The sequence below is a fragment of the Gymnogyps californianus genome, chromosome 10, assembly GCF_018139145.2.
Source record: "Gymnogyps californianus isolate 813 chromosome 10, ASM1813914v2, whole genome shotgun sequence".
Classification (NCBI taxonomy): Eukaryota; Metazoa; Chordata; class Aves; order Accipitriformes; family Cathartidae; genus Gymnogyps; species Gymnogyps californianus.
In genome coordinates this window covers 13,121,651-13,139,725 of record NC_059480.1, presented here as the reverse complement: position 1 = coordinate 13,139,725, position 18,075 = coordinate 13,121,651, and the positions used below count along the sequence as shown (strand labels likewise).

Below are 18,075 nucleotides of genomic sequence, written 5' to 3'. Positions count from 1 at the left end.
CTGAGATAATTATGCTTTTAAAAAAAAAAATCACAGCAACAGCATGAACTCACGTAACACTGCTAGCAGTCTCCTAGAAGTACGAAATGCTGCAACAAAATGTATAGACAATAACACAATATATCATCTTCCTGCTCTGTGAGCAGTCTTCATTTCAAGAGCAGTTTCAAAGCACCAATACCATAATGCTAAGTACTAATAAGCTGGGCAGGCAGGCTCTCACCATTCTAATTAACTCACCTATGGGGTTCTAGCTGCAGCCCACATGCACAATTCCAAAAGCTTTTCCCTCCCTTCCTACTCCTTTGTCTAATATTTTTCACTATAATCACACTCAAGAAGAAAATTATAAAGCCAAGCATGACAAGTGTGTCTTGCCTCAGCTAAAACTACTAAGAAATAATAAAAAGCGAGATTGAGAGCCATGGATATAGAAGGGCTTTTGCCCTTACAGCAGCAGAAAAATAAGTTAAACCATTGAAGGCCATTTGATGAGGAAAATGCATGCTTTCTGTTTTTCTGGATGGGAGTTTCAAGGATTTCCACAGCTCATTTGGTGCAGAGGTCAAATCCAATCCATGAAATTTCCTCTAAACATACAGTCTTTTTCCTACAGCCATACATGACAGTCATCTCCCTCTTGCCCATCTACAGAAGACTAATCGCTCCAGGGTGCAGCTTAATACAAATGGCTGTAACAAGGACTTTGCACAGCAAGAGCAATAAGAGCCATCCCCAAAGTGTCCACAACAAAGCCTGTTCTCAGATTTCCCTGTGGAAGCTCTTTAAATCAGGCTTGTCTACACATTGCTCATAGTTCATTTCCAGTCTCTGCTTCCCAATAGGCATGCGTTCAAGATGTATTGTACTGCTTTCTCAACTGCTTACCTCCCCACTTTATCCTACAAGGATGTGAAAGCGGCTAACTTCCATAAACTGGAAAGGGGCATAGCCCAGAGTCTTGTACTAATTTGCTAATTGGACTTCTGTAGCAGATCAAATGACATATGAGAAGCCTTGCAGCTCTCAGGTCCTATCTTCCCATTTTCTGAGTGTAAGAGGAAGAACTCCATACAAAATCTCTAGCAAACAGAAACAGATACCCTAACTACAGCAAAATCTTTCTTTGAAAACTGAAGATAAACCTTAGAGGAAAAATTCAAAACCCAAGGCTGAAGAGCTGCTTTCCTTTCCCCTTTATTTTTGCGGCTTTCCTGCAACAAATTTCAGTCCACACAACTGCACAGATCTAAATGGGCAGAATTCATCACTATAGAGGAGAGAATAAAAAAAAAAAGTAAGCTCTCTTACCTCTGAGAAGCATTTCCTTTTGACTGCTCTGGGTTTCCGCCAGATGAAGTTGCAACTAGCAGTTCTTTGTTGATAGATACCGACTGCAGATCATGTGAATCAGCATGGGCACATCTCAGATTTATAGCTTTATGGAGCATCACAGAATAGCAGAACTATTACACAGCATCTGGAAAGTGAATTGAAAAATTATTCAATATTAATAATTTTCATATCTTGTTTTAGTATTTCAGGGAAAATTACCAACAATGGGACGCCACTAATTATTACACAATCAACATTAGTTAGTGAAACTAGTTTATTATTATAGTTTAAGATTTGCGTGGAAGACAGTGGGGCTGAAGGCAAAAGGAGGTGGTTTTAGTCAACCCATAAACATGAACTTCAGGGAGCAGTTCATGCAAAAGCACTTGCCTTCCAGAATGCCAAGAGACATTTCTCCTACTATCTTTTATAACTGAAGTCCTGCAGATCATTCTATGGTGGCTTGCAAAAGGCAAATAAAGAAAAAGGCTGGTCAAGAGACTTAAATACTCTACAAGAAGTATAGACTCCATTATAGGATTTTAAATACAGAGTGCAGAAATCCAGATGATAATGGATACAATGTCTCCTACTCAAACAGATTTTTCTCCTACTACAGACAAAAATTGCTTGTATTTTAATACCACAGATTTCTACTTATTAAATATAGCATTTAGTGAGACAATACTATTACTAAAGTTCTGAAGATCAAAGTGTAGATCATTAGCATGAATCCATTTTGGTTATGTGTGAATAAGCATGAACTCGCATAAATCATTCATAAAGGGCACCTTTACATCTCTTCCCACAACTCCTTAGTATTACTTAGTTCTGTTCCAGATGCAAGAAGTATTGGATTCAGCTAAAGTTTCTGCTCATTAAGGATCTCAGTTCAGCTCCCAGCTAAGCTGGCTCAATTACATTAGGGACCAAACACTTTGAAATTATACAAATGTTATGTTCTCCTTAAATGGCAAAAAAAACCTAAATAAAAAGGTATCTTTGGCTTTGTGTATGCACACAGGGCTTTGTTTTTAATAGAACTTTTCTCAGAGCAGTTTCACATTGAAATTCTTATGAAAGTAGGAGCTTAAACCAATGCAGACTGACCTGAAGATAAATTAAAAACAAAAAGTTTTGAAGATGATTGTGGTTTTCCTGCGTACAATCATAAAATTAAACTGGCCACAAAAATCTCATCTCACAAATGCCAAAATACATTTTATCATTTAACTGAGTAGCTGTATTTGGACAGTATATAAAAGATACAAACACCACAGACTTTAAGGTGGCAAAAGACAGAAAACTCAAAGATAAACTCAAATTTAGTCAGAAGGGATCAGTTCTAAAATAAAACATAACTGTTCTAAGATGTTGTTCTTTTTACTGCTGCTTTAATGAATCTCTGCATTTGCTTTGCTGAACAATAACTGTTCATTAATGCAACATAACCAGCAATGGAAACCGTACTTTCTTATCAGAAACAACATGAGATTAATTCTTTCCTTGGAGACCTAAAATTTCTTATTTTACCCATGGGTACTTTTTAGTTAAGTAAAATTAGAGTCCTTATTTATGTTGCTGTTCAAAGAATTGTTGTTGTATTTAGTTAAATCACATTAGTATAACAGTAATATAACACGTTCTTGTCAGACTTCTATGTTTTTAAAGGAAGAGATGTCCAAAAAAAAAAAAAAAATCACAACAATAGTGAATCCTAAAAAGCAAAAGAATTAAGTCTATTTTCTTCTCCAGATCCAGTTTCAGTAGCAGAGTTATTGCCTGGCTGGAGCATCTTTATGACTCAACACATTTCAAAACCACTTTCGGAACACAGAAAAATAGTATTATAAAAAAAAATAATTTGTCCTTGAGTTTAATTTTACATCTAGAACGTAATAGAATATTTAATATTTATCAAGTCAACTCCACAAAGTTATTTTATATTGTTCAAGTGGGGAAAAAAGGGGGACAAGGGCATATTTGCATTGGATTGCACAAGACTATATGTATACATCCAACTTAACTCAGTCATAAAAGCCACAAAAAAAAACCCAACACAAAACTACAAACAAAAAAAACCTAGCTATGGCTTGTTTATTCCACTTATGGGCTGCTCATTGAGAATGGATGACATTACGAAGGAGGCATACTACTCCTAGCACACAAGGCGACTATGCAGTCTGAAAGAACATTACATCATACTGTGTGACCAGAGAGACTTAACCCATTTTGATCAAATAGAATTTCCTGATATCAAAACTGTTCTTAGATTTGGGAAAAAAAAAAAAAAAATAATAATAATAATAATTCTTTTAGTGCCTTAACAGGCTTTAAATCAGCCTACTAGAAAGTAATCCTCCATCCTGTAGGCAAGCAATATAACTCAAAATGTAAAAGGCGTAAGTCATGGTAATTCAACTTTAAAATTCTGCAATTCTTATGCAGGCAAGCTTGTTTCCTCAAGAGAACCAGGCCCCTGAAGTCCTACCCATGAGGCACAGTGGAGTGCTCCAACTAGCAATGAAACCTCAGCATTTTATGAAACCTCTTTAATATTAAATATTTAATATTAAAACCCAACACTTTACACAAATATAAGATACACACAAATATACAATTTCATATATATATATAAATTAAATGAGAGCCATCTTTTCAGTAGTTCTTCATTAAACCAAATAGCATTTCCCCATTCACTTTTTTTTTTTTTTTTCAGTGAAGAACACTTAAATATATTCTGGCACAGTTGCACCCACAGAAACACTCATTCTAGCAGAAGCACGAATCATGTCAGCAGGACAGGATGGAAATCAAAGCAATAATGTGCTTTTCTTCCACAGTGGAAGCCTTCATTTGGACAAGTGGTTGAGCAGCACTGACCACAAACCCCTCAGTCAGTTTGATTAGCTACGATCCCACTCACTCCCACAATCCCCTTTAATCACCTTGGGACATTTACAAAATTGGTGCTTGAGAGATTAGGAACACTAGATTTCCGTTTCAGAAGGGGTAAAAAATGCTTATTTTCAGAATGAAGTCATACTGGTGGGTATAATTAGCTACTAAAGATAACACCAGTGACCTCTGCTATGTTCAAGGGTTCATAAATAATTAAAAAATAAAATCTTTGTAAGTGTCTGGTTAAACGTAGGCATCTAAACCCAATTTAGGCACCTAGATAAGAAGTTTGATTTTAAAAGGCATCTGTTTACTACCTTTCACAGTACTTTTCACTGATCACTCTTTTACATACATTTCCTTACCTAACTAAGAATTGTTTTCTTTTAATTCAGCAATTTACAGGGGCACCTTTCTGTTCATTAAAGCATTCATTTTTATTAGCAAAAATAAAAGGGGATTGTAAGTCACTGCTACTGCAACAGCGTATCAAAATTCAGAACTGAGGGGGAAAAAAAAAAGAAGACAGTTCTCCAAGATCAGTATATACCTAAAACCATCTCCACAAATGGAAATTATCAAAAGGTCAGACATAAAAAGCCGCAATTCATAAATACTAATTAGCACCTTGCCAGTGATTGCATGATAACATTTACTGATGCATAATTGAATAGCAAAAAAATTAAAAAACAGAGAGCGTGGGTAGATTTAAAAATTAATTCCTCCCACACTAATCAGTTTCTGACTATTTCTTCTAATACGCACAATTATATATTCTTACTTCCTTTTTCTTTTCTTCTTCCTTTGTGAGTAACAATCAGTCTGTCTTTCTAAAGCTAAAGGGGAGGTGGAACCATTGCAAATAACAAAGTAAAAATAATTTTTAACAATTCTAAATTTCTAACTGTTTTAATTGTACGTTTTTGCTTCATTACTTAATACTACTAGGATTCTTTGTTTCATAAAACGATAGTAATTTTAAGTTATCCCATTAAAATTGGCTCATCTTCCCTCAAACCTTCTTCCTAAATCACACATTTGTAATCCAGTGCATTTATTCATGTGTGTTACTATACACACAGGTTAATAGCCATCATCCACTATCCCAACAGCTGGGTTGTGGTTAAGAACAGCTCTTCTCCACTTTCACAGGTCTGAGCAGACAAAAGAGTGTATGTTATTCAACAGTTACAGGGTTAGTTATGTCAGGATGTAACTATCTGGATTAAAGCACTGATTTGCAAGCAGCCACAGTGAGCTCATACAACCTTTTACCGTACAAGGGATAACCAAGATGAAAAGCACAAGAAGAGCTGCCAGAAACATGGCTGAATACCATGCTTAAAATCACACATAGGTCTAGTGACTAGGTGTGTTATGGGCACAACATATCACAGTAAATATTAGCTATAAGGGAAGTTTCAAACCGTTAAGTCAAATCAGAATTTTTTTTAATTTATCTATTTATTTTTTTAAACTTCAGCCAAACTTTATCTTTTCACAACATTTTGTTAGACCAATATATTCTGCAGTCCAATGCTGGAACAATGTCGACAGAAAAAACACAACAGCATGGCACACACTCCTCTAGAGGCTATATGGAAACAACATTGCTGCAACATTTGTCAGAACACACAAAAAATATCCAAGATTCTGATACAGCCCTCCCAGCAGGTGGGTTTCATCCATGGAAAGAAAGATTGACATTTTTTATCAGAAATATATAGGGAAAAACAAAACAAACAAAAAAACTAACCCCCACTCCACAAGCTTCCAAAACACTTTCAAGATCTCAGGAATAGCATTCTCTATTTAACACTCACCACCACCAACCGCCACACATGCATATACACCCTTCCAAATATCATTGCTTCATGCACTTCAGAAAACACTCAAAGAAAAGTCACGGGGGTGAGAGGAGCAGCACTTGAACCACAAAGACTAGTAGTGTTCTAGAAATCCAAACCTTACAGTCACATGTCTTTAATTGACATGAAATAAAATCTGCAAAAGCACAGGGCTGAACAAAATCCTTTGCACAAGTTGCACATTCCCCAGCAAGCACCAACCAGCAATCTTACGTTACTACAGAATGTTTGGCACTAAAATTTTCTCCTCCCCATTGCAGGAAATGGAAGCACCAAACATAGGCATGACCCATTAAAGAGCAACTAAAAGCCTGAGATAGCAAATTTCTGAGGTGTTCATTCACCATACCCATAATCATCTCTGCAGGCCTCTGGGAAGATACTGCTAATGGTTCTGGCTTGTCTCTCATATCTCGCAGGTGAGCTTTGGTAGGAGTTAATTAAGTAAACGGACTGCAAAGCCCTCTGGCAGAAAACACATAGGAATGGAAACCCTTCAAAACCCACTTTGTTTCTTCTGGGTTTGGATAAGGAAAATGTTGGCTGCAAGGGAAAACTGAAATGCAGAAGCCTCTCTCCCACAGTAAAATAATACTAGTACTAGTAGGCAGAACCACATCAAGCTGTTTGTCTATCGAGTCACACCCTGCAGACTTATTCTAGCGAACCTGGTTAAAATCCAACAGAAAAAAAAAAAGAAATAATTGTGTTTAAAAAAGCACTCTGTTATAATAAAATCTCTCTTTCTTTATTTACAACACTCAAATATAGTAATGCTGCATTCCATATGTACTATACAATTGGTAAAGTAAAATCAGCCTAGCTGGCATTGAAGAACAATTCATAATAATTAGAGAGTTGTCTGGGTTTTGTTTGGGGTTTGGGGGGGGGTTATTTTTTTGGTATTTTTGTTGGGTTTTTTTAAATCATTATCATGCATCTGCCATCCAGAAATGTTATTCCTTAGAGGGCACCATATTTTGCATAATACACTTGTTACCTTGCATTTCACCTTCATGACGTGCGAAATTAATACATCATTAAAGTGACAGCTCTTTCCAATGATGTATTAGTTTAACAGTTCACATCAGATTGTCCTAGAAAATACAGTACTAAACAGATTAAATTCCAGCAAGGTATTCTGGCCAAGAAGGACTGTCACGATTGGTTCAACTAACAGGCTAGAACAGGATCTAGACACCAAAAAAAGTGTCACAGCTTCTAAATATTTGAAACTAGATAGCTTATACATAGCAGTATGGGTGCAGGGGGGCGAAACTGCAGGTGCATCTCTGAAGCAGTATTTTAACACAGAGTCAAATGTCTTTCCTCTCTCCCATTTTCCTCTTCCTCCTAACACTTGGCTACTAAGTTGGAAGGGTCTGGGATTTGGGGGGGGTGTCTGTTTTGTTTTGAAAAAAAGGAAAGAAAAACAAAAAAAAGGCCTTCCTTCTTATTTGCAGAACCACTAGCAGACTTCGCAAAATGCTCTGAGTCAAGTACAGCTTTTGTGGCCAAGCACGCCCGCGGTCAGAGGAATGCTGTTACCCCTCCAGTCCCTGAAAGGGAACAGAAAGGCTTGTGCTCAGGATGAAGAGCTGAGAAATAAGTATTGGCGAGACCGAATATGGCACCATGATATAAAGTACAGCTATGGGAATAATGAAAATACAGTCAGTAAAGCAGAGTGATTACAGGTCACTGAGGTAAGTTGTTGAAAGGGAGCAACTTCACCCGTTTAGGGTGCTGTTAGCACAGGCTGCAGCAAACAGTAGCACAGCCTCCTGGATATTTCCTAAATCCTTTTAAATCACGATAATTTATTGGGAGGTCTTTTTACAGAGTTCAAAGTTGAAAAGTACTTGCATCCTAATTCCCAGCCTGTTATCAGATTACATCACTTGGTTGACAAAGCTGCTAAGAAAAAAGAAAATAAAAACATCTCAAATTCATCTATTAGAGTAGTAGAAGAAATGAAAGCAAGTCAGTGTAATCACTTCAAGTGCTCTCATTCACTCTTCTGGCAGAATCAAGACATTTCTTTGCAATCGACTCCTATTATACTGAGTTTCTTGGGTAAGCTAATAAAGGTTTGAGCGTTTAGGAAAGGGAGAGGGGAAAAAAAGATCAACATTATGAAATAAATGGTTTGCTTTGCTCAGCTCATCACATTGGAAGGAATGACTTTTGCACCAGATTATTCCCTATTGTTTGTAACAAGCCTTAAGTTCAGCGGTACCAAGCCATCCAACAGTCATCTTAAACGGTATAAGGCACTTTTTCCGGAATATGTTCTCAAGCACTGAAACTCAGTTTACCTAGTAAAGCAGAAAAAGACACTGAACCACAGTCTCCCATATCCTTGGTGAGTGCTTTAATTACCATCATATAAAAAAAGAAAATAATCTCTAAAATTAAAACAATCACCTGCCATTCCTGCTTTATTTTGAGGAGAAAAAAAAATGGCCATTGTTCAGTTTGTGAATAAAAGGCTATCGGTACCTACCCACTGTTCCAGGCTACGATTGCCAGGGCAGAGAGGTACGTACCTGCTGTCCTTAGTCAGGTGTCAAAGCACCAAAGAGCAATATTAAAAACAACCCATTTTTTCCCATCTTTATAAAGAAGGCTTTAGGTTCCGCTTCTACTTCTTAGTCTAAGAAAAAAACTCAGGTTTTTACACTATGAAATTCTTCTTTAGATTTCATTTCATTATGGTTCTACAAACTCTGTGGCATATTTTTCTACTCCTAAACCAAGTAAGGGAGGAAAAATGAAAAATAAAAAAAAAAGTACTGCTGAACAATTTCCCTTTCATTCTTGTTATGAATATTTCAGAGATGCCCATCTTGATCTTTCAAGGAATTAGCCAGGTGTTCAAATTTACATTTCAATTGTTTAATTTACAAGTTACCTGACTGCAGGTTGACTGGAAGTTTAAGACTACTTTTGTTTTCTTTTTAAGATCCGATAAATAAATTCATTCTATTGATTCTACATTTTCTTGCATGTCAGAAGTACAGACCAGGTCATGAATAACTTGTTCATTTGCAAGTAGGAGGAGAAATGGCCTTCTAAATACCATTATATTAGCATAATAATTATTATGCAAACTTTAAGTTCTTCTACTGGACAGAATAAAGTATTAAGAAAGCAGTCTCTGAGGAAGAATTCCTTTTTCTGTCAGCAACTTCTAAGTGGCCCTTTTTTTTTAATTGCCTTGTAGTGATTACCTTGCATACATTGATCGAAGAGTCACTAGAAATATTCCTCAACATTAAGCAACACAATGATGACAAACTACCCATTAATTCTTAATGCAGGGCAGAGGAAACAACAGTTCATCCCACTACAGTGAAACCATTGGGGGAAAAAGAATTTTGCATCTTGGACTTTTGAGATGAAGGAAGATTACATAAATCTGTGAGATGGCACGCTGCATTTAGAGGGCGGCTCCACAGTTGTGATACTACAGTCGCAGAGGCCCTTTTAGCCAGCATCTCCCAGGCAAGACACATGCCTCACTATGAACAGTACGCTTTCTGGGTCAATGCAGAGGTCTTGGGTCTCGTCTAACGCAGCCTTCAGCAGAGCGGCAAAATAGAGATGTGCTGCGGGAGAAGGATGAGCAGCAATTCCTATCTTCTTTGCTAATCCCAGCTGAAGTCACTTGTTTGATGTAATATCACATATTAGCTACTAAATTGTTTATTTCCTCCATGGCATTAAACTATTAATAATGCAAGCTTGCTGGCTTTGGTAAATGTACTGCAGTGCAATGTTTTGTTTTCGTGGGTTTTTTTTTTTTTCCTTCCCTTCCCTAGAAGGGATTCATTATTTCAGCACAGGTCAATCCCATCAAACTACTATTTCACAAAAACAGTTGAGGAGTCTACATAAGCTTATGGAAGCCTCCCCAGAATTAGTTTGCAACCTCTATTCAGCTAGAGGGAAAAAAGCCAAATATGACAGAACAGGAGCTGAGTGACACTGAAATGGGCCAGAGTACCACAGGTCATTCCAAGGTCCTCACTACACCCTAAAGATGAGATACACAATTTACACTTAAACCACCTGCAGCAGATTCACTGCTACTGAGCCATGATTAGTATTTTAAAAGTTTGGCAGGAACAGAAGAGGAAGCGGAGGAGGTAAGAGCACAAAGATGTTCAACCAAGCACAAGAGGGGGAACAGCAACAGAGTCATTAGTATTTCACTCTTCCATGAAGAAATATCACATTGACTTTTTCTTGGTAAGTCACGTAACCGTTTGAGATCTTTGGTAGAAGAAATACACCTATGAAGAATTCTGCTAAAGTGAGAAAGCAATATGAGAAAGTTTGTTTCACCATTTTTATGTGGTAGCTAAAAACAAGTTAGATAATTATATTTTGATGTCTATACCATAATAAAAACAATTAAGATTTACAGAATGGAAGAAACAGATGGTTGCTGTTTGAGTTTTGTTGAAGCTTCTGTAATTTCTACAAATAGGCTAGCAGCTTATCTCAAAAACTTTCTCTGATTCCCTGGAAACACATTATCTTTCCTGAACTTCTTTAATCTTGCACTGCTATTTGAAAAGAAATAATGTACCAAAGTACTCAGGCTTAAGAAGCTTGAATTTTGCATAGTTTCCTACAAAAATTGTTAGCAGAATTTGACCTAAAAATCATTGCTTCTTTGTCCCAAACAGATAACTTGTTCAAGGCAGAAGACCTCTCAAACATTTCACAGCCCCTATAAATCTTTCTCCTTTGGTCTGCATGAAAGCGGATAGTAGTGAATATGGTAGACACAAGCAAAATCGTGTATATATATGCTGCCAGTGATTAAGCAAAGTGTTTTCAAACTAGAACGGATGAGGGGGCCTATTTAATATTGGGACTACTTTCTGACAGTCTTAATTTACACATCAAAAGAGAAATACACTCTAAGATTTTTGTCACCGTAATGGTTTTGCTATTACATTAACTAGCAATTACTACACAATGTAATGCAAGCTGACTAGGCTTTAAATGCCAAGTCCCAATTTCCAAACCTCCTTAGGCTGTTAATTTCAGTGTCTTCCACACTTTGAAGGGAGAAAATTACAAAGGTTACAATCGCATAGATTAATAATGGCTAAAAATGCCTACAAACACTGTTTTCTAGCCTCTGTGCAACGAAGCAGAAAAATATCAGTTGTGGTTTAGCTTTTCCTCTGTTCTACTCAGCACTCGAGATGTAACGCACAGGGGTGGAAGCCGGTAGACACATTGTCTTCCCCTCCTCCTTCTGGGAAAGTGCTAGGCTACCCCGAGACAACTAATTTTTGCATTTGAGCAGCTTCACAATAGCATATTGCGTTGGATCAGTGCTTTTGGTTGGGGGAAATGCAGCCATGCAACGTATCTTCTGTACACTTGGCAAACTTGGGAAATAGCAATTCCTCCAAAGAGCCCCTGTAATTCCAAATTTGCAAACCCCTCATCTACAGGGCAGGAGACAAAGGAGAGAATTAGGGGGAACACAGAGGTTTCTGCTTGCTCTTCCTCATCTGGCAGGTTGCTGATATTACTGCAGAGTTTGAGAATATTAAGTGTCCCTTCTTTAAAATGAGAAGTTTACTGTTTCCCTCAGTGGTTTATTATAAGGCTTTATAAGTAAAATCGTCAAGGTCTTTAGACAAAGTCAACCCTATATGTGATATTCACTTCTGTAAGTAGCTAAGAATGTTTTCTTTTATGAGCTACTGCAGTAGTTTTCTTTGAATTATAAATACAGGATTTATTAGCAAGAGTGGAGAGCGGCAAAAATGCTGCAAACCTCTACTTCCTAGGAAACCCAGTTGTTACTTCTCTTGTAAGGGGGATACATCTGCTTTCATTTCTGGCTGCAGAGAAGCAGCCAGGGGTACCTATCCCGAATTATTTCAAGTTAATTTGTATAATCCTACAACCAAAGTTGTAAAAGCCAAGACTTTTGCAAAGAAAGCAGAACAGAAGAATTACCTTCACCTTGTCTCTACTTGCATTTTATTAGGACCTAAACCAAAGCAAAGCATGTTCTTACCCAGCATATCCACCGTACAGTGGACTCTGAAAAGTCAGACCCATTTATCTGTGTGCCTGTAGTAGCAGGCAGCATTCTTTTGTCATAAAAAAATTACAAAAGGGGGTTCAGGTGTTTCTCTTGGCACTTATTCTCTTTCCCTTCCTCCCCATTCTTTTAACTCTCTGCAGTGTCTGTCAAGTCAGAGCCAGAACCAGGAAATCAGCAGGAACGCAGAAGTTACTCAAAACCCTGCACACATCGGGATCCAGACTGATGAAGTTAGATGAACTCAGGAAAGCCACTAAAGAACAAACAAAAAAACACCCCACAAACACAACCCCGCCACTCAGCCAAGAGGCCTTCTAGGTTTCCACTCATCTGTATCAAACTATTTCCAGATGTGAACTTTTTGTGGCAATAGATGATGCATTTTCTTTTTTTTTTTTTCAGTTTTGCCTTTCACAGTTAAGAGGTATTGCTCACCCAAAACTAGCATCTATTTTGCCTGCATTCCACAGTAGCCACGACTATGAACTGGCCAACTGCACATATGCAGCTTTGATTTGCTGACTTTCATGCAAATGTTCAACACTGTTCTGGCACAGCTGGATTCTCTTTCATATACTTTGATTCGTTCTTCTGTGCCCTGGTTCCGCTCTCCCACTGAATGCCTCCAGAGCGCTTAATTAATACATTGCTAGACAGACTCTCACCTGATGCAAGTCAGAGGTCAACTGTAATTTGCTTTAATAGAATTATGTCTATTTACAGAAATAAATAGATCATTTCTCTGTTAAGGGATGTAACAAGCATTTGGGCACGGCTTTCACTACAATAACATTTGATATCAGATGTCTTTCCTTGCAATCACCATGTTTTCATTTCTGTGGTTGTTCAAGATCTTTCTAATGTGAAGCCATTGTCACCTGCTAAGGTGCACGAGCCAAATACTTCAGTATAGTGACAGAAACATCCTAAAACAGAGACAGACACTTAGAGTTATGCAGGCTGGTCACACAGCTCCATAATTAATCCTTCAAACAAAATTTCAAATGGTTGACAATGATTTTTAGTGAACACATTTTCCAGGCTACTTGAAATAATGTTGGCTTGTAATAAGCTTGAAACAGAAAAGAGTAAAATAGTGAGATAATAGAGTCTGAAGGACTTTATGCGCTTTACATTTATTGTAGTAATTCATGATTCCTAAGCAATATAACTTTGTATTCAGTAGAATTTCTTTCAGTTGTTCTCCATAATCACTACATATACAATACAGTTCCCACTCAAAAAAAAAAAAGAAAAAAAAAGAAAAGAACACCCTTAGGTTCCCTCCAATGGTATTGCTTCCCATCATTAGAAAGATTTTCCCAGTCATCTCATAGAAATACGTTTATGCATCATCATCATCAAAGGCCAAATCTAGAGCCACTGGGAAGACTGACACTGGTAAACAGGCACTGGATCAAGACCCCTGGGTTTTGCAGTAGTTACTATCAAGCAGGGCTGTTAGCACTGAGCGCTCACAAATGGTCCTTAACGCTCCTTAAATGTCCCTGCGATTTCCTTCCCACACTTCTCGCTACAACTTAGTAGTCAAATTCACTGTGCTGAAAATACAACCTGTGAGTAGGTATAAATTTAAGCAATCGAAATACATGTAATACGGTTTTCTGTCTAGAATAGGATTGTGAAAGGAAATAAATATAGCAAATAAATGTCTTACATATACAGACATCTGTGGGCCCATGTTAAATCTGCACAAGGAAGTTTTACTTTTCCTTTTTGAAAATCCCTGACAAAAGAAACTTTTCTATTCACTTTCTGTAATACATGCGTCCAACTGCTATTTCTAGAAAAAGATAACAGACATTTCTCTCCCTCTCGATCCTCCACACTCGGAATTCACCAGCTGGTTATGCAAAGTACACATATGCAAACATATTTTTTTCCCTAATCTCAAAGCTTTCTGTGGTGTAATTTTTCTCCTCCTCAGCATCAGTATGAGCAACATCATATGACATTATTTACCTCAATGTATGGCTTCAAGAGTCTGTTAGACAGCAAGACCAGAAGATCCCTCCAAAGAAGAGAACTGATAGTCCCTCTTGCTATAAATAACTGGATTTTTTTTTTTAAAGTATTGTTGACTACCTTACTTTTTTTTCCAACTTCCAGGAAAAGGAAGAAATAAAGTTTTCAGGAAGAGTTAATTGTTCCTTTAAATTGACTTTAAAAGAATTGTAGGAAGACGAGAGAACATTTCCCTTGATTTTTTGCTATTAAAAAAGTGACTTCCACTAAAAAGAGATGATGTACTCATAAAAGGAGCTAGTAATTATATTGCTAACCATCTGCTTTTGGATTTGCCACTTAGTGGCTACAGATATATATTTAAAAATGACACTAAGAAAGCCAGAAAAAGTTAAACATTTTACTAGATCAAATTATTTATTTTCATTACCTTTCTCCTTCCCCTTTAATCCTAGAAAAGGAATCTGTTTAACCTAATGAGGCTATTCAGCTGGGCTTTAATTTTCTTTAACTATTCAGTCCCTGTAAACAAAAGTTCCAGACTCAGCATCTATCCAGTCCACAAAATATGGAGCAGGAGGTAAGAGTTCACTATTTCATTTTACACCAGCTGAAAGTTTCTTCTGCTCTTCCTTTAGTATTTCCATGCCACCAGGATCTGATGTTCAAAGAGCAAACCAGTTGGCAAATTTAGTAAAAGGAACAAAAAAACCCCAACACCTTACCAAAGTAAAGTTATATATATGAGCAGCCCTCACAAAATCTACTCAGAGGTGTAAAGCACTTGTGCGTTAGTGGTCCTCATCATTCAAGTGCCTCAGGGTACCACTGTGTTGAGCCTGCTGCGCAGTCAGACAATCATTTCATGTCTTGACTTGTCGGCCAGGGCTGGAATTCACAGCTGCAAAACACCGGCCAAGCAACTATTAAATCTGATGGTGCTGGAGGTCTTTCTGAAGCTTGGGGGGGGGGGGGGGAAATGCGATGGCAAACACAAGAAGAGAAATATCTTAATTCTAAACCAGACGATCACAGTGTGAACCCTGGAGATAGTAAGTACTTTATGAAATACAACTGTGTGGTATCTGCAAGCATGGATTATGAGCAGACTAGATTTAGGAATTCAGCCATCTGCATTTATTCACTTCATAATTTTTTTAAAAAAGCTGTAGATTCTCATATTTAGCATTTTATTGTGCTTTAATTCACTTATGCTTTAACAAGTGAAGAGGGTTTTGGGGGTTGGGAGTGGGGGAATAGGTTGCAGTTATGGTTTTAAATAATTTATTTTTCAGTTAAATCCAAGCTATTTTAATGATTTATTAAACATTCTGCAGCAGTTGTATTAAACAGAGTCCAGGAGAAATTAATGATTAGATGATAATAGCTGGAGAACCTATCACTGTTACTCAGCTAAATAGACTCTCTTAGAATAGCTAAATAAAAAAATAAAAAGCTACATGGCAATTTGTGAAGTTTCATTGTTAAGCACACTACGTACTGCTAAATCCTAAAGGAAATAACAGAAAGGAATTTTTTTTTCCTAATTTTTCAAAACTCAGAACAAATATTTTTGTTTTTATTAAACTCTTCTACAAGAGACTGCTCCTTTCTTTAGGGTAATTTGTATTTTTTTTAGTCGAAATTCTTTTTTTTTAAAAAGAGAGTGCTAAGCCTCTCTGATATAGCTAACACTAAATTCAGTATTTATTAGTATGGAACTTCCATGTTCTCTTCATTGTCTTATCCTTAGTGCATCCCTCTGCACCTACAGTTAACCCAGCTTTCTAAGATGTCTTAAAGTTATTCCCTTCTCCAACAAAACTTCACCTACAGCACGCTCTTCATAAATTTCTCTCCCTGTGAAGACAAGCAATATAACAACATTGGGACTTTAACGGCTAGCAAAAGCAGGTTTGGTGCAAGTCTACAAGTGACTGCTGAAGGCAGCTGAATTTAAGCAGTAGCAAAGCCTGACATTGATACCTCTGCAGTGAAACCAGCTGAACAAGTTAATACCATCTCCAACTGCTCACTCAAGGCTTCTCCTGAAAGTTGCTCTCCCTGTAGCTGGGGCAGAGGAGCAGAACAGATGCCTCAGCCACACCAGTTTGCAGCTTGGGCTTTTAGGCTACCTCACTACACTTCAAGCCTGCCCATGGTCATTCCGTTCTGCTTCCCCTTGCATATAGGTAGAATAGGGGGAGCAGCTAGTAAAGGCTGTCTGGTACCCCCTTAAATGCTGCTGCCCCCCTTTCTACAGGTGCCATTTTTTCTTCCCACTAGCAATGTACCCAAGTTGTTTAAAAACACTGGGTTTTGATGGCACAATCATCTGAGAACCGTGTTGTACCCAGAGTCCTAAAACTGTGGTGTTGTTTTCTAACTCTTGCCACTATGATATTACAAGCGTAATCCAGTCAGCCTTAAGACAACTAATACATCACTTATAGTCCAGCAACACTGATGTGATGCCATCACCTGCTTTTCCTTGAAACATCCTTGCAGAAGCATCCCATTTCTAAGCAATTTAGCTCTGCTACAGCTGAACCAGAAATCTAAACTAATCTGGGGAAGTTACACCTCTTAGAAACTGGAAGAGTCTGAAAACCCTCTGATTTAAGAAAAAAAAAAAAAAGTAATGTATGTTCATTTACCAGGCTGAGCATCAAGTCAGAGGTTGCCCCCTGAATAATTACTATCATAAGAACTTAACTCTCAATTAAAAAGAAATCTTACAGAAGAGATTAGCCAACTGCAGAAGAATAGTACTCAGAGAGAAAGAAGGGTAAAAAAAAAAAAGACTGAAAAGACTATCCCTTATGCTTGCTTCACAACGACGATGTGGCCACTAATAACTTGCCTAGTTCAACAGACTGTGGAAATGACTTTTTCCTTTTTTTTTATGGAAGATTTCATTTCAGAAACCCAGCTTCTCAAATTTATTATAGATATTCAAGACTTTAAACTTTTGAAATCCCATCTGCATTAAATTAGCAGACAAGCAATTTGCTAAAACTTCACATAGCTCTTGCATCTTAGAATGGCTGTTGTCATTCAAACTCAGGCACGTGCCCAAGATCCAGTATGCATCCACACAGACCTGATAAATACGGACTAGTCCAATACCATAAAGTACTTGAAATATCTCAGGGGAAGTCAAGTAAAAAATCATGTTAAGAAAATAATTCTCAGAACAACTCTGTCTAAGTGCAATCAATGCATATCATCAGAAATGCTGAGCACAAAAGTTTAAGGTAGATCTGAACTTCTAGTGTAGCCTGATCAGATGTAGCACCGGTTGTTGGGTTGCACGCTCTGGACCAGCACGCTAGTAGAATATCTATTGTGTCTAATGATTCTGTTTGGCCTTGCAGTCATTCAGAACATCTCCAAAGAAAACTATTGTGATAAAAGTCTAGCCATGTCCTCCTGGGAAGTTAGCTCTGTGTTATAATCTGTAAAGTAATGAGCAACACAAGCTGAGCAAAATCAGCAGGAGATGAACACCGCTTTACCAAGGCAGACAATACCATGTATTCCCAGGACATAACAGAACTTTTACAGCAATGCATCCAAAAAAAAAAGTTTCTGCCTGGAGACTTGTCTATGAAAGAGTTCTTTTATCTGCACAGATTTGATTATAACCATCTTGGTCAGGCAAACAGTTCAAGTGCTAAAATGGTATGTGCAGGAAACAGATCTCTCTAGAGATCTCTCAGTGCAACTATTCCGCTGGAAGAGGCTAAACAGTCTAAATTAGATTTCAGATGAAAACAGCTGTGACTCACAGTTATTAAACAGGGTAAACAATAACAGTAGAAATATTTATTAGGGTTGCTGGAAAGGGACCCTACAAGATCCATTTAGAAATTGCACGTGGTCCATTTTGAAATTTTG

At 37.5% G+C, this 18,075-nt stretch overlaps 1 long non-coding RNA gene across 1 annotated transcript in view; it reads right to left on the bottom strand.

Moving 5' to 3' along the window:
- The window catches only part of LOC127020283 (uncharacterized), a 249,989-nt gene that overhangs the window by 180,029 nt on the left and 51,885 nt on the right, over nt 1-18,075 (bottom strand). Inside the window, exon 2 of the long non-coding RNA XR_007767049.1 lies at nt 1,312-1,480. This is a non-coding gene — a long non-coding RNA (uncharacterized LOC127020283). The remainder of the gene's footprint in view (nt 1-1,311; nt 1,481-18,075) is intronic.